At 39.1% G+C, this 22103-nt stretch overlaps 1 long non-coding RNA gene across 3 annotated transcripts in view; it reads right to left on the reverse strand.

Moving 5' to 3' along the window:
• Positions 1-22103, reverse strand: part of LOC135578813 (uncharacterized) — a 284707-nt gene that overhangs the window by 119031 nt on the left and 143573 nt on the right. For all 3 annotated transcript variants that reach the window (XR_010470931.1, XR_010470932.1, XR_010470930.1), the window contains exon 5: positions 5920-5989. This is a non-coding gene — a long non-coding RNA (uncharacterized LOC135578813). The remainder of the gene's footprint in view (positions 1-5919; positions 5990-22103) is intronic.

A 22103-nucleotide genomic window follows, 5' to 3' on the forward strand; every position in this document is an offset into this window, starting at 1 on the left:
AACAGCATACAGTTATCATGCGACTTGCTCATATACTGCATAAAGAGAAAACAAAACATCAAATAGCTTGTCAGTTTAAAGAGTGCTTTCTGTTTGAGGAGAGGGAGAGGTGAGAAGGGATGTTTATGTAAATGAGGCAGAGAAACTACAGAGAAAAAAAGATGCAAGCACATAATTAAAATCTGTGTCATAATGCCTACATACAATATACCAATTGAGATTACAGGACCAACATTGATTGTAGCATCAAACTTTTCAGTGCTACATTTTACAATTTAATAATGTTCTTTTAAAATATGCTTTTCATGTGTAATCTCTATTATAGCACAATGGGCCCAAGATGATTTTTCAAAGATGGACTTTTTTCAAACAAAAAGTGGAAACTCACTTTCAACTCTGATCCCAGCTCTTTGATGTGATCCAAGCAGATGAATGTCTGAAGCCACACAATTCCACACAAGCTTGCACAAAACCTGAGGTACTTCTGCATGTTATATGGTATGGTTTATGTGAGCTTCATGGCCAAGTGTTAAAGACTGAGATTCACGTTTCAGTTTGAACTTAGTAAATTTTGCAATTTTAAGGTGACCTGTCTGAAGATATTTACTTCTGTATTCAAAGGCAGTATGAAAATAAGGGAAATGGTCCTCTACTATGGATGGGGAAGGCAATTATTCCCCAAACATTTCTACCTGTGTTTTACAAAAAATGAACAAACAAACAAACAATAACAAAAAAAAAAAAAAAAAAAAAAAAAAAAAAAAAAAAAAAACGAACCAAAACAAACCAAAACAACACAGGAGTTTTGACTTGGTGAGAAAAAACATTTCTTCAGAAAATGGAAAAGCTGCATCTTTATTAAATCAAAATGGATTCAGACACTTGTCATTTGCCCAAACTGCAGATGATTATCAGGCCTAAGACAAGAAGTATAACCAGGGCTTAGCAATTTATTTGTTTTTCTAAGAGGCTCTGGCTGTCTTATATGTCACACAGGCATGTGTATTATGCACAGCCAGCAGGGGACAGAGATCAGAAATTTAAAGGAGCTGTTTGTGATTTTGGATGGGATGTGGCACACAGATGAAAGAGCAAACATTTTCCCCCTTGGTTTAACGCTAGCACTAGATTCCTAAATTAAGCCCAGCAGGAAACAAACATCCACCACAGATTTCAAAAGATATCTCACATCTTTGTATTAAAACGTGTTATTTTAAGAGTCCCAAATGCTGCATGTCTGATTTGTATTAAGTTCAGAGCCAACATAGGCAGTGTTATTTGATTTATTTTAAAAGAAGGCAGAAAATATTAGTGGACAATAGAATGTAAATTGCAGGAAGCCAAAAGAAAATTGAGGAGTAGGAGATAACAGGCCTCTTGCTATTATCTATAAGAATACTAACACCACAGGCTTCGAAAAATTACCTTGATGACCTTGAGAGCTCGCTCAGACTAAAGAACATCGAGTTAGCATATTGTCCTGGAGGGTGGATGGAGAACAGGCTCAATTTTTCTTTTTCCAAATGCACCAAGGCTATGTTTCTGATATACATTTCCTGTGTAATCTCATCTAGGTGTTCCTGCTCCAGTGGGGGAATTAGACTAGATGATCTTTCAAGGTCCCTTCTAAGCCCTAACATTCTGTGATTTCCTCCTACACCAAACAACTACAACATTGTATTTCCACAGAAGGCAAAATTAGACATCGCCCTGTACTTTCCTCACATGACATGTGTGATAATTGGTGAAAAGAACAAGAATTCTATATCCATATACAACTAGAGTTAAAATTCCCAAACCTGAAAATTATTTTCTTCTAAAACCCCATCTTGCTTTACACAAAATGTAAAATTACCAGGATAAGATTTTGCCTGCTCAGTTGCAATGCACTAAGCTTTTGTTTTGGAGGTTGTGGATATTATTTTTCCCTCCTTTCCCACTTACTTTGATGATGTTTTGGGATTAAAACAAGGAGCAGGCAGTTCCCATGAGATGAAAGACATAGCTGCAAAGGACACTTACTTAGAAGATTAAAAAAGAAAAAAAAAAACAACCTCTTGGAGTTTGAGATGCTGTTATGTATTTATTTAAAGAAACACTCCCATGAAGGGGCTTAGACTTCAAAATTTTAAATAAGTTTCTGCTTTTACTGACTCTAGTTAGCAATAAAACTTCTTTTTCAATTGCCAAGCTCATGAAAATTATAACAACACCTTCCCAGGTATGCTAAATGCATTATGACAGACAGAAAGAATAGCTCCAAGTTCTTCGGTAAACAGTGCCACTAAAAAACCCCTAAGTTTCATTCTAATTTATGGCCACTTATAGTTCCCATCCACACTTACTCCAATGACACCATTTTGAAAACGTTCCCCACATCCCTCACCCATCAGCTACCTCCTGGCTGGGCCCAGAGGCAGCCCCTGCTACGGCAAGTCCTGAGCCATGGTTTAAGAGGCTCAGCCAAGCTCTCGAGCCAGAGTAGAGACCTGATGGACTCACGTCCCTCAGAAAGGCCTAATTTTTCTTCCTTCTCTAACCAGTTTCTTATTTCATAGCATTTTTACTGTTTCCACTTCCAGCCCTGCACAAGTCTCCTGTAATGGCCCAAGACAATGAAAGGTCTTTTTTTTCTTTGGGAAATAGGCTAAAGATGGACCACAGAAGTATTTTTGACAGCAGGCAGAGGTCTGTGTGCATGAATGAGCTTTCTCACACTCTTGGGTCAGCCAAGCAAGAGGAGAAAGGAGACCTTTGGTTTCAGTTCCTGACACTACTTCTGCACACAGAGCAAGCCAAGTTGATTTATGTTTCCATTCATGCAGGACTAAAATAAGCACACTGTAGCCTACCTACATTTTGCACATAAAGGCCAAGATTAATTCACTAGTTAAAATATGCTTTGAAGTTGCTGGGTAAAACATGTAAAGAACTAAGTCAGTAGATTCTAACTCAGGCCCTGACTGGCATCAAAAGATAAAGGTGCAAGCGCTACTTCAGATCCTTATATTCTCTGCCTTGTGTCTCCAAGTTTCAGATCTCATCATAAGTTGTTTCCGATATCTCCAAATTTTTGGCTTGGACTTTTGAAATTCACCTTTTGCTGTGAGATAGATGAAGTATTGGATTCACTATGAACTCAGATTAAAAATTATACAGGGCCCTAAGAAAATCCTGACAGAGAGAGAAGCAAATATAGTTAACATCCAAAACTTATCTCTTGTAGAAGGTCAATGAAACTACACTTAGAACTCACTGGATGTATCAGCTTTCAGGGGTAGTAATTTGTCCCATCTTTGCTAAAGATGACTTCATCATTTGCAAGTTTTCTACTTGTTATAGAATAGAAAGGATTACATAGTCTACAGTAAAAAAAAAAAACAAACATAAAAGATGTGTTTACTGTTCTTTGACAGCTTTGGAATAGAGGAAAGAAAATTTACTCTCATTACATTTCTCAGTTTGCTAATGTACTTAAGGTTTATATTTCTCCACAATCTCCAAATGCAGGTTTATCCTCTTATATTTGAACCTGTATTTGCTTCCAATCACTCAGCTATTCTGTGAGGCTTTTCATCAGAATTTGCCCTCATATTCTGAGGTACTAGTGTTTTGTTAAATTGTTCCAGAAGTGTCAAATACAGAATTGTTTTTCAAACATGACTTGGTTTTGTTTTTAAACATGGGTGTGCCATAACTTTTATTTATCATACTTAGCAGTGGTATCATATTCACCATGGGCTGTGACTGTCTCTTGGACAGGTTTGTGCTCTGTGGTCTTGCACTCAAATTGTAAAGCCAAAGAGGGAAAGAGCATAAGGACAGGCACCACAAAAGATTAAAAACAATCTGCTTTTCTGAGTTTTGTGAAGTATTGTATAACAGTGATTCTTGATTCATGAATTCCACACAAATACACAACATTTTTAAAGCATATCTACACCTGAATACCTGCTCATTCCAGATTGTTTTAGATATGCACACAGCTTGCATTAATATTTATCCAAAAAGGAAGGATATCTTAAAACAGATATAAATAGAATATATTTACAACCTTCATCAGGACTGTCAATAAATTCATAAGTGATAATAGTCTCAAGAAAAAGCTATAAAATTCAGTCTGTACCCAGAGGTGACTGTTCTGCACAGGCCAAATACATTATGGCATAGTTAGACTTCAGTACTCCTGAAAAACTAGACACCAAGAGATTTTCTCCCAGTTACAGAGTTCTCCCTAAGTACCTCAAAACTGGCCATGGTCTCTCGATGAACAGCTTTATGGAAGCACTCAATGAATGTCAGTGATCACTCAAGGACATTTTGGACCCATCACCACTGTAATGAGTAACCACATCTTGTTAAACATATACATTCAAAATGTAGAACAAGATTTTTTTCTGGAAATAAACAGAAAGTTGAGCTGATACAGACTTTTGCTAAATTAAACCAACAGCTCAGTTTTTTTCATACAAAATTCATCTTTGTGGAACGATGAACAGACTAAGAACTGCTTACTTCCAGAGAGAAGGACAAAGCCCTCAATTTTAAGCTATAAATCACTGTTCTGTAAAAGCTAGTTCAAAAACAGTTAAAAGGTTTAAAAAATGGTAAATATAAATCACAACTGTTTTCATGGAAGCAATGGTTTATCTTTAATGCTGCACTGTCGATACCTTCATTGTGACTGGAAGCAATGAAATGCAAGAAGTTTGGTATAATTACCTCAGTGTAGTCAGTATTTTAAATGGATCAAGTGACATGAATTGATTTTTAAACATTCAGCTCAGGGAAGTAAGAAGGGGATGCCTGGGAAAAAGCCATCAGTTCCATCCGCAGAGTGGAATTGATTATATGTTATGGATGGCTTATGCTCTAGGACTATAAAAAATTGCAGGTGACTTTGGTTACTAGAGGAGCTATCATTCAACCTGAACTATTGACATATTTTTGTATAGTGTAGTTGCAAATGTCTCCCTTGGTTTTCTTTTTCACCCTCAAAGTGCAAATATTCAGAGCTATCACCCAAAGGAAGGTCGCAAGGTTGAACACTGGAACAAGCTATTCCAGTACCTGCGACTTCATCAAAACCAAACTCATATCTTGCAGCCAGAACACAAGGGGAACTTTAATTTTCCTCTTCCATTAGCTTCTTTCAAGATCATTTTATATATCAGGAGATGGAATCCAAACTAAAAAAAAAAATATATCCAGAGACTCTTCCACAGTGATCAGCAATGATGTTACACCCTTCATTTGATACTTAAGCACCAACTACCAAAAGGATTCACTGAGTGACAGAAAATAATGAAGATAGAATTAAAGAGTTTAGGATTCCCAAATAATAACAAATCATTGTATGGGGAAACCTATAGACTTAAAATCAGGCAAGAAAGCCTAACACACTTAATTTTTGTTCCAAAACACACATCATAGCTAATACTGAAGGTCACTGAATGAAAGAAAAACATAAGCTGTTTTAACTTGATTATGCTTTCCAATCATACACCAACATACAATCGCTTAGGACATGGCCACACTCTTTCCACAGGATCCCATTCCCTTTCAGTACTCTGAATGGACGGTGATAATTGAACAAGTGATCATTAATTATTTGGCCTTACCCTTACTATTCACTGTGAAGTCCCACATCTTGTTTACTGTGCACTATTCAGAGCCTGATTTGAACAATGAATTATTCATTTGCTTGTGGGTTTTCCGACAGTGCTCATCACAACAACTTCTGAATGCATTACAAACATTAAGTGATTCATTTTCACATAATCTTTGTGTGATGAAGTGAATGATATCATTGTATGCACAATACAGAAGGGGAGGAATGACATGGGGATATTAAAGCATCTGCTAATTCCAAGTGTGCAAATGGAGGTTTGTACGGCCAAGTTTCTTCAAAATACTTACATTTGTCATATCATTCGAGTCAGCTTCAGTAGCACATGTGGATCACACCCCAAGGTCTGAGAGCAGGCCCCTAGAAAATGAGGAATACATTAGGATCACCTGAAAACATTTTTTATTTAAACTGTACTGCACATAATACATGATGATACAAAATGTTGCAGTGGAAGGTAAGAAATTCTCAGAACGTGCAATTAGATTGCACAGGTGTACAAGAAGAACAAACAGCAAAAACTTAAATACAGAGGCACTGAGGTACAATAAGGATTCATGTCATGCTGCTTTCAAAGAATGCCACATTTGCAGTCTCCACCACTAGCACGCCACGAAGATTTCTTGGTTTATGCCTTTCATCTTCCTCAGCTAGGTGAGCTGGTGTGGTGAAGGGAAGAAGAATAATACAATGTGTTCATTTCAGACCTCAGTCCAAATGAGAGAAATCCCGGGAGCTCAGAGGGGGCAGGATGCAAAGCGGCAGTAGATGGGCTGAAGAAGAAGCTCCAGGGACCATAGAACTGGCCACAAGCCAAGAGAGCATCCCAGGGGTTAAAAATGCTTGGGCCTGCATGGGTTTAAGCAACGCATACCACCTTTAATCTTTCCTTGTTAGATGTAATTCACTCAAATACATCTGATCTCATTTAAAAATCATTAATAACCTCTACATGCTCGTTGCATGTATTTATACAGTTTCTATTACGGCAACTTCTCCCACAGTTTGATCCTTTCCTGAGTGTCTAAACCTGACAAAATTGTACACGCAGACCGTCTGACATCTTACTTAGCCTTCCAATAAATGGTTATCCTTACACAGGGTTTACCTTTCTTGGCTACAAGTGAAAATAGTTCCAAACTGTGTTAAACGTTCTTAAAAGGCAGGCATGGAGACAGCTGCTGTGGCAGAAAAAAAATCCTTTCAAAATTACTGTGCTACAAAAATAAAGGGGCTTCTGCCTCTATTTCAATACCTACAGTATTTCCATGAGAAATACAGTTGGCTATAGCCATGCCATATGCAGGGCAGCACACATCATGTTCAGCAGCTGTAACCCAACAGGCTGTTCGTTATATACCAACACAGATCCATTTTTCAGAAGTGCCCCAGAATCTGTTATCAGTTCTGGAAAAGGTCTTTTATAGACTATAAACATGTTACTGGAAGACCCTTTCCTTCATACCTTCAAAAATCTGGCTTAATCACTGCAACACAGTTCAAATTATACAGCAAGGACAAGCGAGTCCATCCTATACTCAGACTTGCCATGTCTTTCATTCCTTGGCATGAATTTTTCTTCATGGCTTTCCAGGCAGTCTGGGAAAGTTCCCTCTGAATTCAGTAATTCCTGTATGTGGGTTGCAAACCCAGATGCTCCTCTGATCTTTGCAGAACTCCCCATACTCATAATTCAGGAAAACAGGGTTCATTGCTAACAGCAGTGGTACGGTGAAGCTCAGTCTTTTTTTCTCATTCCCAAGGTGATACCACACCACAAACATGCCACTTTGGTTTTGTGCCTGAGGAAGACTCTTGAAACTGCCTGGAGTGTTTGTCATATAGCTGACAGTACCAGTGAAGGAATGTATGAGATAAGCCTGAACCAGTGTCTGGCAGGAGGTGTTTTCCCCTGTGGGTAGGCAGAATGCCTGGGAGAAGAGTTTGTAAGGAACTGAGCAGGGAGACACATAAGCCAGTCTCCAGGCCTTTATTTGTTAATATCTGCTTGACTCTGATGCTTCTATTTCTATCACTTACTAGTTTTAAAGAGGTCAGGTTTACAAACACTAACCACTGTTGAATTTACAGGCCAGCCATCAGATTACACTGACATCAAACCTGCGGAGAAGAGACCTCATGGAAGAGAAACACCCACCTGGGCCTTTCTGCTCAGTACTTCAGCTCACGTCCAAGTCTTAATAATTCATATCACTCATAGTAGCTGTGTCTTCATACATAATGTTCTACCCAGTTTCTTCTATTACATATTACACCAAACTAAAATATGTATCTCAAAATGGGGAAATAAATGTATCTCAAAAATTCAGCTCAGCCTCCTGATTTCAATATAATACACAAGTCTGATCCCTCTAGAAGTTTTAGGCTTGTTAGGAGACCATGGAGATATTTCAAGCATTTATTTACTTCTTAAATTTGACTGTTTCAGAAGCAGAGTAAAATTGACATGCGTTACCTGTGAGCAAACTCAGGACAAAACCCAGACCTGAGCATCTCTCACCCAGAGGAACAATGTGGAAGCTAAAGCAGCAAAAATGAGTTGAGGCTTTTATAGTAAGACTGAGATGCCAAAGAGTAAAGCCTGTGCTTAGACTTAAGAGAGAACAGAAATGTGAAGCAGCTACAGACTCAGAGTGCAAGCTGGTAACACAAAGGTCACCAGTAAGTGGTTTTAATGAACAAACGAGTTCATGGACAAAAAGCATGTTAGTAAATACCAGTTCCACTGTAGCTGTCTATGAAACACCAAGCAGTTTAGTACATTCGGAGAGATAATCTGCAGCACAGGCATTTGATAGCTGTAAATCAAGTAAAAATTGTTCACATTTGTGCTGAAATCTGCATTTGCTGTTACTTTATGCCTACCTGCATCACAATGCGCCTACACAAAAGAAAATTGCTTAAAAGTAAAATATCTGGTATGCTGGGATAATTCACAATTTTGTAAATATTGAGGATAGCTCTTTGTTCTACTATGCACTAGTATCCAGCACAAAAAAAAAAAAAATTCTGACATAGTCTGAACCTGACAAATACGCTCATCCCATTTAAAACATATATATTTCATATAGACTTTTTCCCTTTGAGTTTTTGTATGCCTATATTGTTTAAGCTATGTTTTATGTTATGACATCACGTAACTCAAATCAGATTGAGTTTAGTAGGATAACTAGAAAATACAGGAATAAAAAGGGATCTTTTCTTTGTGTCTATCTAAACTACCAATCCATACTAAAAAAAAAAAAAAAAAGAAAAAAGAAAATAGAATATTTATTTTCTGGTTTTTCATTTAAACTGATCCACAAGAAAAAAAAGTTCTATATTGGGCTATTAATTGAAAAAAAAATATTATAGGCAGTTAAAATATTATAAGTAATATCTCATGATTTTTAATAGATTGCTTGGGAAATCTTTGCATAATCACAGCTCTCATGGCTATCAGAGATTTAGAGAGCTATGAAAACTCTACTCTCTCCCTCTTCAACTGCTACACAATCACTCTAATGACTCCCTCAGGCTGGGTTCAAGGAGCAACATCAACACGCTATAGGAACGGCTGCAAAATTTGATACCTTTTTGTAGTCTGTTTCCCTCAGCCTAAACTGCAGAGCTTTCACATGAAATCAGGGAGAGAATAAAAAAAGAGACTTTTAGAAGTACGTCTGCCCTGCACAGTAAATAAAATGAATTGCCATTGTCCCACAATCGAGAAAGACACCTCCTTGTCCCACCACAAGTTGCCAGACTGTGGTCCTACTGTGTAAGCCCCAGGAGGAAGAACCTTTTCATTGTTGCAAATGTAGTAACACTGCTGATCCATGAACATTTAAGCTACATCAACAAAACAGGAATGAGATCGGTTTGAAAATCTTGCATTTTTAAAAAATAATGTCTAGGCATTTTTTTTAAGCTTCTGTCTCCTGAAGCTTCAAAACAAAGTTCAGTCCTAACATCAACCTCTTTTTGCTTTCCCCTCTCCCTAAAACTGGAAATCCCGAATAGAAACTTTGCTGTTTGTAACAATGAGTAACAAGATTTCAAAGAATTCTTGTTCTTCAGGAGCAAAGATCACGAACATCACCACTCTGTACAGACTCCGGTCCTAGAGTGAAGCTGTATTAAGTGCTTCTGCAAAATACTCACTTCATATTTTAAATTAAATTAACAAACAAACAAACAGCCAGTGACTGATTAGAAAGAAGCTGGAAGTGTTCCAGGTATTCTATTCAAAACACCTTGAAACGAACTGCACTACTGTCTATATTTGGAAACCATAAAAAAGTTGTAAAACTAAAACCATATACTTACAATATATACTTTCAGCCTTCATTGTTTTCAAAGGAAACAAGTACAGATAAACTACAAGGATAACATATGGTTTGGATATGAATATGTTTTACATCTGTTACTGGTTAATTAGTGCAGACTTTACCCATGGTAGAGTTTCAAAGATGCAGGGACATGAGTTAAATAAATGAGCCATATTTTAGAATGCTGAACTAACCTAAAAATCCTTGAATCCATCTGGTAGGTCTTTCAGCCTTGCAGAATTGCCTTTCTTGGTTGGATCACTTCTCAGTGGATTAGACATGAACATCGCTGTCAGGGGAGCTGGGTTCTTACCCCAGATCTCATCAGTTTGCTCTTATCTCAATTTGGTCACCTACACACAGTTTCATTCTGTCACCAGGAAAACACACTTGATGCCACAGACATGTTTAAGTAACTCGTATAACTAAAGACTGGAAACAAGACTAACTCTGTTTTTCTTGCCTTAGCCTTTACTCCCAGCAGTCATGACGAGCTTCAGGTACACACCTTTCGAAATCAGCAAGCAGAATTTTCCCAATGTAGTCTCCCCATTTTTCAGTTTAATGTAAAATAGAGTTTTCTTTTTTCAAAAAAATGAGTCCATCTATTTTATCATCATTATGAAAGCAAAAACAGTAGAACTGTTAAAACAAGCTTTCAAAGTGGTTGTGTGTCCTGATTTTGGCTACTTCTTTTCATTTTAGATAAGAAGTCAAAGGTAACATTGATGCATATTCACTAAAGGACATGTTAGCTACCTAGTCACAGGATTAGCCCGTGTTAAGGATTGTTACAAGGCCATAACTTTACATCTCCAGAACTTAATTTTCCATTTTCAGCATATGCAAAACAATAGCTATAAAATAGCAGTAAGACAGAATCAAAATGATGTATCATCATGAGCATCTGTGATGAAGGCATCTCCTTAAATCTCATTCATACACATCTCAATTTTAAAAGGAAAAGGGAAAATTGATTATAAAAGATACTTCATAGTAACAGCCATTTTTTGTTTGTTTTTTTAAATGATCTTGGGGTTCTTTGGAGGCATTTTCTTGAAGCATGCTATTTAACTCTAAAAAAATTTTCTATCAGCTATGTCAGTTTGTATTGAGTATTGCTGAAAAAACAGATAGGAAAAACATAAGTTCCCCATACTTGCAGCAGCATTTTGTAGAGATGACTATAAGACACTACAATTATTGATCTCTTTTTACAATAGCACCATGTCTACATTTCAGAATTTTGTCAGGTAGTAACTGTAGAGGGTTTCAGAAAGAAAATAAAAACGAAATTTAAAAAACCCAGCCAACCAACCAAAAAACAATAAAAATTGAGCCAGTCAAGAATGACTTATTCTATTCCCAGTTTTTCCATAGCCTCAACACATGTTTTTTGGAAAGGTACTTCAGTTCCCTTCCTTATTTTATTTTATGTCAGTTTTTCTTTTCTTTAAAAAAAAAAAAAAAAAAAAAAAAAAAAAACAACCTCACTTTTATGGACTAGTGATTCATACTGACATCGGCACTCTCCCTTTTTAAGGAGGAAGCCACTTTCCTCCTACGAATTTCTCTCATGCAGTCTCCCATCAGAGTTATGAAATCCTGTTGAAGTAGGAGGTCATTCAAATAAGACATAAATCAACAGAAAAAAGATCAGCTTCTTTCCTGCACAGGTGTCACTTCTATTTATTTTGAGTGCAAGACCCAGTGATCACAAGTTCAGAATATATATACTGCAATCCAATCCTCGTGGTCCGTTGACAACTGATATTTCTTTGTTAAATAGAGCAAAAACACTTATGGACCCATTGGATCTTGACAGTTTTACAGGACTCCTAGCAAGACTTTACTGCAACAGGATGCTACGAGGCCTTGCCTCATAGGCTCATATTCCTCAACATAAGCTGATGTGAACTCATCTTTGTGCTATACTTCAGTGATGCTCTATAAGCCTCATGAGGTCAGATAATTCTGAGCACTCTGGTCTCAAAGAGATCTTCAGGCATACCTGCATCACCTGTAAAAGGGGAAGAATTGAATGTAGACGAAAGCAGCCACTTACCTAACTTAGCCATAAGGATGCCATGTTGCACCTCAGCCAAGGAGAAGCATTAACCACCACTAACTTCCAGTATAACACTCTGTAAGTGAGAACCCTCTTACCAGACTTTATTTTGCTGTGCTCACAGATGATGAAGGCTCAACCGCATTAGCAACAGGGAATCACAGGCACAGTGGACAAACTAATTGGGGAAAAAAACCCAAACTTACATGTCTCCCAGGACTGAGTATGATGAGGCATCAAGTTGCAGATGTGGCTGCCACACTACAATACACTTAGATATGCAGCCTGATGAGCAAGAAGAGGGTAGGAACACAAATTTCCAAGTCACATGCTTCTTGTTACTGCTTCAGTCAAAAGCAAGCAAGATATTTGTCCTACAGTCACAGTCTTTGATATGAACAGAGATAACCTAATATATCATTTGCACAACTGAGTTATTTCCTCCCTTCCCCCTTGCTTCCTCTCTCCCTCCAAGGAAATCGAATTGTACCAACCCTATATAGCATATCCTATCTATTAGAAGAACACATATCTATGTGGATGTAATGTTTATTCACAATCTCAGCAGTAAACTTTAAAGAAAAATAGTAAGAAGAATACTGCTAATTGAGCAGCATTTGCTTCATTAAAAAAAAAATCACCACTTTGAAGATAACTTGGTGGATAACAAAAGACTCAGTGACAAAATCACACAGAATCACATAATGTTAGGGATTGGAAGGGACTTCGAAAGATCATCTAATCCAATCCCCCTGCCAGAGCAGGAACACCTAGATGAGGTTACACACGAAGGTGTCTAGGCGAGTTTTGAATGTCTCCAGCCAAGGGGACTCCACAACCCCATTGGGCAGCCTGTTCTAGTGCTCCACCACCCTCACAGTGAAGAAATTTCTTCTCAAATTTAAATGGAATCTCCTGTATTCCAGTTTATATCCACTGCCCCTTGCCTTATCATTGATTGTCACCAAGAAGAGCCTGACTCCATTCTCCTGACACTCACCCTTTATATATTTATAAACATTAATGAGGTCGCCCCTCAGTCTTCTCCAAGCTAAAGAGACCCAGCTCCCTCAGCCTTTCCTCATAAGGGAGATGCTCCACTCTCTTAATCATCTTAGTGGTTCTGCGCTGGACTCTCTCCAGCAGTTCCCTGTCCTTCTTGAACTGAGGGGCCCAGAACTGGACACAATATTCCAGATGTGGTCTCACCAGGGCAGAGTAGAGGGGGAGGAGAACATCTCTCGACCTACTAGCCACCCCCCTTCTAATACACCCCAGGATGCCACTGGCCTTCCTGGCCACAAGGGCCCAGTGCTGGCTCATGGTCATCCTGCTGTCCACCAGGACCCCCAGGTCCCTTTCCCCTACACTGCTCTCTAATAGGTTGTTCCCCAGCTTCTACTGGAACCTGGGGTTGTTCTTGCCCAAGTGTAAGAGTCTGCTGTGGGAGACTGTGTCAAATACTTTACTGAAATCAAGATAGACCACATGCACTGCTTTGCCATCATCTATGCACCTGGTTGTATCCTCATAAAAGGCTATGAGGCTGGTCAAGCACAACTTCCCCTTGGTGAAGCCATGTTGACTGCCCTTAATGACCCTTTTGAGATGCCTTGAGATGGCACCAAGAATAAGTTGTTCCATCACCTTCCCAGGGATGGAGGTGAGGCTGACCGGTCTATAGTTACCTGGGTCCTCCTTCTTGTCCTTTTTGAAGACTGGAGTAACATTTACTTTCCTCCAGTCCTCAGGCACCTCTCCCAGTCCAGGTACAAGAAAGTTCCTCTTTGCTTTTCTTTGCAGGTTTGGTACCTACAGCAGGGCTACAAGAGAACCATGCTAGCAAGTAAATTCTGCTCTCCTCGGGCATGTAAATGCTTTACATACTCAATAAAAAGCTGATGCAGTAACAGAACGGTTTTCTTTTCCCAGAGAAAGTGAAAAGACACACCAAGTATTCAAGAGAGTATCACAGGTATACTAACAGTAAAATGAATAAAATCCTAATTCTGATCACTAGTACTGGAAATTCTACCCTCATCCTAAACCAATGTATTTCTGCCAAAATCTTTCTGAATCTGAATGGTACTTGCTGCAGTACCATTAATATGCTTCCACAGAGTAGAATAGGAAATGAATTGTATCTGGTCTGCACGAAAGTCTAAAATATGCACATATTTATCAGTCTTGTCCTACATGCACAGATCTACCTTTACAATTTCTGGAAAATACTGATAAACACTGCTTAGGAGACAAAAAATGTACGAAGAAAGAAAAGTAATGAATTTACATGGGAATTTACTGTGTCTGCAGGTCATATAAATGAACTCAATTTTTTCCCACAATTAAATCTATGGTGTTATCAAGACAATCAGTTTATTTTAAGACTGTCAACCCAATATATAAATTTCCTTTTGTGCTTGAAATGCCTTTATCAGATAAGATAGCTTTTGTTTAAACTACTATTTTGAGTCTTTGCTTTGGGGGTTTTGAATATACACAGTGAAGTAACTTGAGATTTCCTACCCTGTTTTAAAATGTGTTTCTTCTGTCTGTTTGTATTTTGTAATTTCCTGTAAAATAACCTCACCATAATTAACTTCCCTTGCTCCAACCTACCACTTTTTTTTTTCTTTTTTTAAAAAAACCATTCCCACTTCCTGAGGATGGTAATAAAACACTGATTACATTTGGCTGTTATCTGCCTTTTCTTCCCCTCCTTCCCCCCCTCTCTCACTCCCTTTGTCAAAGCCAGCACTCAGGTTTCAGCTCTTCATGGACTGAAAAAGGCACATAACGGGGAGAGGAAGCAAATCAGACTGTAGGAATCCAGATTCATTAGAGTTTATTGGGTCAATCAGCAGCTGGACCAGAGCCAGACACTTAGACTGTGCAGCCCCTGAAGTCTGGACACGTTGCTCTCCTTCCAGAGCCAAGCAAACTCCACAGCAGCCACCTTTACCACCGGCACATGTCGGCACCGTGCCCCGCTGTCTGCCTTGGCTGTGGGGGCGGAAAGAGGAAAAGGAAAGCAGCAGCATGCTGCTGCTTCAAATCAGTTACAACCAACTGAAGAAAAAGTTGATTTGGCTGATTTATTTTTCATTAAGCATGAAGCTGCTTGTTTTTTTTGCAACGAAATTCTCTCTCATCACTCTTTGCTAATTCCTAAAAACAAAAACAAACAAACAAACAAAAACAAACAAAACAAAACAAACAAACAAACAAAAACACAAACCACCACAGTTCGTTAATGCTTTACCTTACAGAGCCTGTAGGTCATTTACCTTTTTTCATCTGAAATTCTTTAATCTCTTCCAATTGTCTTCAATGGCATATTTCTGTCTCACCCAAGTTATTCCCTCTGTCTTCTCACTCTGCCCCCTCATTCCACTATCCACAAGATGACAGCCGTACCTATTTCAGCAGTCATTCCTTTCCTCTTTTCTATTATCTATAAACTTGTTGCAAGCACAGGCTGAAGCCAAGGCACTCTCTTTCTCTGATCCACCTTTACGCTGGATGGTGTCCAGTCCAGCTTACGCTGTTTCGCTTTGAATGAAACTGCTTTCACCCACGTCATTCATGATCTCGTCCCAGGCAAATCTCACAGACTTTCTTTATCCCCCTTCTGCTTGGCCCTTCTGGTTCTTTTGATAGTGCTGCTCATCATCCTTGCTCTGATATCTTGTCCTCCCTGATGTTTCAAATCAGTCACTACTTTACCTGTCAACGATTGTCTTCTTTTCTGGGCAGCCCACCATATCAAGGGGCACTTCTGAGAGGTCTGCCACTGGCAAAGTCTTCTTCTCAGTTCAACATGTTTGGGTGTCTCTTTAGCTCATGACTTCAGCACTCACCTCTGCACTGATGGTTCAAATGCCTTTTCAAGACTGCCAAAGCAGTCTGAAATTACCTGACAGGAGGGTGATGACAGAGACACATGGAATGACAGGAGAGGGGTACAGGCCAGAAGCCTTAGATCAGATCAAGTAGCTCATGAAATCACGTTGTTGAACACCTTTTCCCCTTCTAAGCCATCTCTTTGTGCTTATACACTTGCCTCATTCTACGCCTCAGAGTTTCAAGTTTTAGGTTTTTTCACCAACATAACTTACCCTAATACTTGTCTTCTCTGCAAAACTTCCTCCTCTCCCCACAACTGATGCCAACACTGGGAATTCAATGCTCACAACAGTAAATTCAAAGTCACCTGTGACATTTCTTTCCATCCTTCTGAATATCAAGTCCACCCACTCCCTTTTCAACCTCTTTCTCAGTAGCTTAAATCTCTCACTCCATACTTTGTCCTGACTAGCATGACAAAATTCTCCCTTTGAGTGTCCCAAAAATACCACTGCCTGCCAGGGCATAAAAGGTACAACTTCTAACTCATCTTCCCTTCTCTGTTCAGTCAGAAAACCCCCCAATGAACGCTTCAAGTAATTTCCTAAGCTGGCATCACACATAAAGTTGTTCTCATACTCCCTTTAACCTTTTTCTAAGATTTGTATCCTTTGAACCTTCCTGAACTATCAATGGTTCTCAAGAAACAACACGAAGCAGTGTGACAGCTCAAAACTACTCCCATTCTAGAGAGCTGACACACTTAAGCACAAAGCATAGAGCCCAGAGGTGGACAGTGGGTGTTGAAGGACTTCCTAAAAATGCTTGCAGTCATACCTTCAGTTTCTGAGTGAGCAGTTATAAAGGTTAGCTGTTTCTACACAATTGACTAGTACCATGATATTCAAGCTTTGTTTCTATTGCATTCAGATTTTTCTTTCCTGATGATCACTACTAGGGTTTCTTTGGGGTCATGTGCAATGGAGATGTTTTTTTTCACACTGAGGGCACATTGAAATTATGCTTAATCCCTGCACAAGCAGCATCATTACATAGTAGCCCTCCTGCTGTGTGAAAGTTATTTACATGGCTCAATGTCCTTTTTCTATGTGTCTAAGCATTACCTGCTAGCTTCCATTCAGCCTGAATTCTGGCAACTCTAACTTTCGCCCTTTCCTAATAAGTTCTTCTACTTCCTTGGGACACAAAATCCAGATTGTTGGAGTACTTGCAAAAACTCCCAATTTCTGCACTATTCAGATCCCTGAGCTCTTCAGTGCAGCTGACTTGCTTTGCTAGCAGTTTGACAAACTCAAGTTTGCTATCTTTCAAAGACAATTTTTAATTAAGGACATCCTTTTAATTCTCCCTTCATTTTAATTAAATCGATTCCTGATCACTTGATCTGAAGTAACTTCACATGTCTAGCTCTTCTGTGGTCTCATCATTAGCAGCTAAAATGAGAACAGATACACTTTTATTTAGTATGTACTTTCCCCATTGTGTATTTTTTTGTGTTTTGGGGTTTTTTGTGTGTTTTGTGGTTTGTTTGGGGTTTTTTGTTTTTAAAATTATCTTTCACACTGTTAATACTCATGGACAGGCTGTTAATACTCAAGGACTGGCTACTACATTCTCTGTTTTTCCTGAACATGGCAGTTAAATACTACTTTTCCAGCAAGATTATTATTCTGCTATGCATCTATTGTCCTCTACATTTGCCTTCACAGGTATTTTAAATTCCTCTGTCTTATTAACTTGGTATTTAGGTACAAACGTGATATATTTAAGTACAAACCTTTTCTTTGTTTCTAACTGACGATAACCAATTGGCTAACCAGGCTAGGAACAAAGCTTTTATTAGCTGTTGATCCAACTGATGTCCCTATCACTTCTATAACTTCATTTTTTCTTGCTGTCCTTCTGTTATCCATTATTGTATATTCTCCCTTTTTCACTTCCAGCACACTAAAGCCAAGCATGAATATTGTATGAGCATCTTCAGACCTTTCCCATCATTTATTGACATATTCAACTGATGTAACAGACTCTGAATCAAAGGTCCGAAACAATGATGTTAGGTCATCCCTCAAGAAATATTCTCTTCTCTTGAATGGATCCCCGTAGAAACACAGTCTAAGCTTTCCTCCCATCTGCCCACCTCACTTATAGGTCCTCTCTAAGGACTGGATAAATTCTCATCACCGGCGTCCAAATTTTCTGCAGAAATCAGGGCAAAAGTAGACCTGGAAAGAGTTCTGCATAAAGTGACAATTTAGAATCTAGCAAGTAAGTGAGGGAGGCATCACGGGCTGTTGGAGAGTGAGTCAGTCTCCAAAAAACTGTAAAAATTATAGATTGAATAAAGGTAGACTGTGTTTGGTGTTTTTAAAATAAAGTTGATTTCTGTTTAGGGAGTGGAAAGTAAAGGATAACTTTAGAAGATAAGGTTAACTCTAGAGGATAGAGTTAAAGGTGATAAGACTGGAAGACTTTCTATAGGAGCAGTCTAAAAGGACATTAACAGGACAAGAGATCACATGCCAAAGCCAGAAAAAGGAACATGGCAGAGAGCAAGAATCATAAGGTGATGGGATACTGGGCAGGAGTTTTAACAGTACATGTGGATGAGAAATGCCTTTTCTTCAGAAACCCACAAGTATGTGAAAACGTTAGATAAATTTTTGCAAGAGAAGCTAAAAGAAAAGTCAAACTCAAGGTGATATTGGACAGAATTCTGATCTGCAACGTAAGTGCAGAACAAACCATGAGACGACCACTCGGAAATAGCACTTATTTTCCTCAGACAGGACTCAAGGACAAGTGTATCTGAGTCATCAGAATAGAAGGTACAGACAGAAGGTAAAGGGAAACCTGCAGAATGATTCTTACTTTGAAAACCATGTGTAGAATATACTGCCAAACATACAGAGTGTTAGATGGAAACAGAAGAGTCATTAAAGTGTAGGGAAAATATGCCTGCTTTAAAAATAGAAAGAATGGTGACTGCTGAAGATGACTAATAGATTCTCAGTGGTCCTTAAATATTGAATGAAATATCCATGTATCTACTTACGTGAATTTTTTCCCCATAAACCTTGCGTAGCATGCCACAACTTTTGCTGACATCCTACATAAAAGATCTGATCATTTGAAACCTCCTTGGAGATTCACTTTCTGCCATGTTACAGTTCAACATAATTATACTGATTTGTCTGTAAAGTGCACTGACTGCATCCCAATACCTGTGGATGTCTGTCCAATTGAGTTCCCTATAGGGACACAGTTGCTAAATATTTGTTATATTTACCATTGGAAACAGTTTGTGTAATGCCAGTTAGAAGGCTATTTACCAACAGAATAAACACACAGAAGGATTCAGCACTTGCACTCTGTAACGAATCATGATGCATCACAGCAGAGACATGGGCTCAGTGCCTAACTCTACTTGAAGACAGACTAGATAATTTTATCTTATTTCTAAAGAGGCAACCTCTGAATTTCCCAGTAGAGTAAGTCTACTAGGTGTAAATAAGTTCCCACAAAAAACCTGTAGATTATTTCAGATCACCAGCTGTCGGTCAATAGCCTGGATAATGGAAATCCACAGTCTCCTGGCTTCCTGCACACTTCTTTGCAGGCTTCGGAGTATTGGTTTCACTCTTATTTGCCTACAGTCACCATGATTTCCTTTGTCTTTGCTTTGATTTTTTTTTTTCTAATTCATCTGTAGGAGATTACAAGAAGGATTAACACTACTAGAGACTTTCTTATGACTTCTTCTTTTTTGGGCACTATTTGTCACGGAGGTTCATTAGACTTGTGTTTCCTAAACTTACTTCAGTCAAGGAACAAATTTTTAAGATGGATGAACACTCAGCCTAGCTGCTTTAAACAAAACCATTCCAGTTTGTAAATAAGAAGTGACTAGAGAAATTTGCTGCAGAAATCAGTCACATTAATCAGCTGGTTATAGCAGACTGATGTGCAGCCACTAGAGCTGTCTAAACAATTTTGTTAACCTTTAACAAAAATGTGAAGGAATATGCTACAAAATCGTTCAGCTTTAAATGAATAGGACATGTTCTTTTTAGGAGAAGAATTAAGTTCCAAGATTACTATTTTACTCAGATTTTTCCAGAAAAATTAGCCCAAAAAGATCATTTTATAGTTACAGTACTCCTTTCCACAAGTTCATTCCAGGCTATGAACAAAGATGGCCTATGGCAGGACATGAAGCATTTATTCAAAGACAAATTGTAGGTGGTGACTCAGTGAGGGAGGCTGATGCAAAGTCTATGTACGAAACAAAACTAATAACCAGAAAGCCTTCAAGGATTTTTTCCAGAATTGTTCTTCCTACTGTGTAAGCACCATTTTTTTTTGCAGTCAAAGTCACAGTGGAATATCAGAACAGTCTGTGAAACACAGTGCAGGTCAGCAGGATCACAAGGGGCTGCAAGGGTCCCAGGAGTCCACTGCCATCAGGCCTCCTCACACCCCAGGGCTGAGAGCACACACCAGCCTGGAGTCCCCAGCTGCGTTTCCACAAGGAGGCTCCCACAGAGCCAGCTGGTATGACTATATGGAATCATAGAGTAGTTTGGGTTGGAAGGGACCTTCAAAGTTCCTCTAGTCCAATCCCTTGCAATGAGCAGGGACATCTTCAACTGGATCACGTTGCTCAGAGCCCCGTCCAGCCTGGACCTGCATGTCTCCAGGGATAGGGCATCTACCACCTCTCCAGGCAACCTGTGCCAGTGTTTTGCAACCTTTAGTGCAAAAAATGTCATCCTCATGTCTAGCCTGAATCTCCCGTTCTTTAGTTTAAAACCATTACCCTTTGTCCTATCACAACAGGCCCTGCTAAAAAGTCTGTCTCCATCTTTGTTATAGGCCCCTTTTAAGTACTGAAAGGCTGCAATAAGGTCTTCCCAGAGTCTTCTCTTCTCCAGGCTGAGTAACCCCAACTCTATCAGCCTGTCCTCATAGCAAAGGTGTTCCAGCCCTCTGATCATTTTTGTGGCCTCCTCTGGACCCTCTCCATGGGTCCATGTCTTTCCTGTAATGAAGACACCAGAGCTGGATGCAGTACTCCAGGTGGGGTCTCACCAGAGCAGAGTAGAGGCGGAGAATTACCTCCCTCAATCTGCTGGCCACTCTCCGCTTAATGCAACCCAAGATAGGATAGGCCTTCTGGGCTGCGAGCACACATTGCTGACTCATGTTCAGTCTTTCAACCATGAGCATCCTCAAGTCCTTCTCAGCAGGACTGCTCTCAATCCCTTCATCCCCCAGCCTGTGTTGATAGCTGAGCTTGCCCCAACTCAGGTGCAGGACCTTGCATTTGGCCTTGTTAAGCCTCATAATGTTTGCATGGGCCCACTTCTTGAGCTTGTCCAGGTCCCTCTGCATGGCCCCTCAAGGGCCATGGGAGAAGACGGGCAGCTGAAGAGTGGTCAGTGTGGCTGCACTGTCAAAGGGTCAAGTTTGCTACCTGTGCTCACAGTGAGTAGTGCCATCATCTGTAAGGCACCAATTGCCCACATACCAGTGCTGCTAATAGCCGAGGAAGGGATTGGATGGTTCAACACCTGTAGCAGTGGCCACACACACTTAAAAATAACTAATCTGAACATAAAACACACTATCCCTGAAGAATGACTTAAAAATAACACTTTAAAAGATATATTCTTCCTTTTTATTTTGCTTTCTCATTTTTGAGTTTGAAGAAGCATTTGGTTCATATTTCCAGATTTTCTTTCACAACCACCAGAAACAGAAAGCTGCCTTAAAAAGTCAGGAGCAAGGGAAGAGGAACCCAACAAGCAGTCTTTATCAGCTATTTTCTTGCAAGAGCTACAGTTTTCAGAGGAACACCAAAGTAGACCCTGATAATATCATGCTCACGTCAATCATAATATATCTTATAATACCTGGAAGCTCTAAAGTCAATACTTTCAGAAGAAAATATTACAAGAACAATCTTGGTCTATGTTTAACTTTATTTTGCCCACACTAAACACAAATTCATCATTTCTGTAGCCAATAAAGACCTATTGTTTTTGGATGCAGGATGACAGACGCAAGCACTAGAGCTTCTAGAGGAGGATATGCATGTTATCAGATGCAGGGAATTTAGACAAATTCAAGGAATTATCTTTTATTTTTCTTTAAATACATCTGTTTCTAAACTTAACCCTCATTTACAAGACAGAGCAAAACTTAA

The sequence above is a fragment of the Columba livia genome, chromosome 2 (genome assembly GCF_036013475.1).
Source record: "Columba livia isolate bColLiv1 breed racing homer chromosome 2, bColLiv1.pat.W.v2, whole genome shotgun sequence".
In the NCBI taxonomy this organism is placed as follows: domain Eukaryota; kingdom Metazoa; phylum Chordata; class Aves; order Columbiformes; family Columbidae; genus Columba; species Columba livia.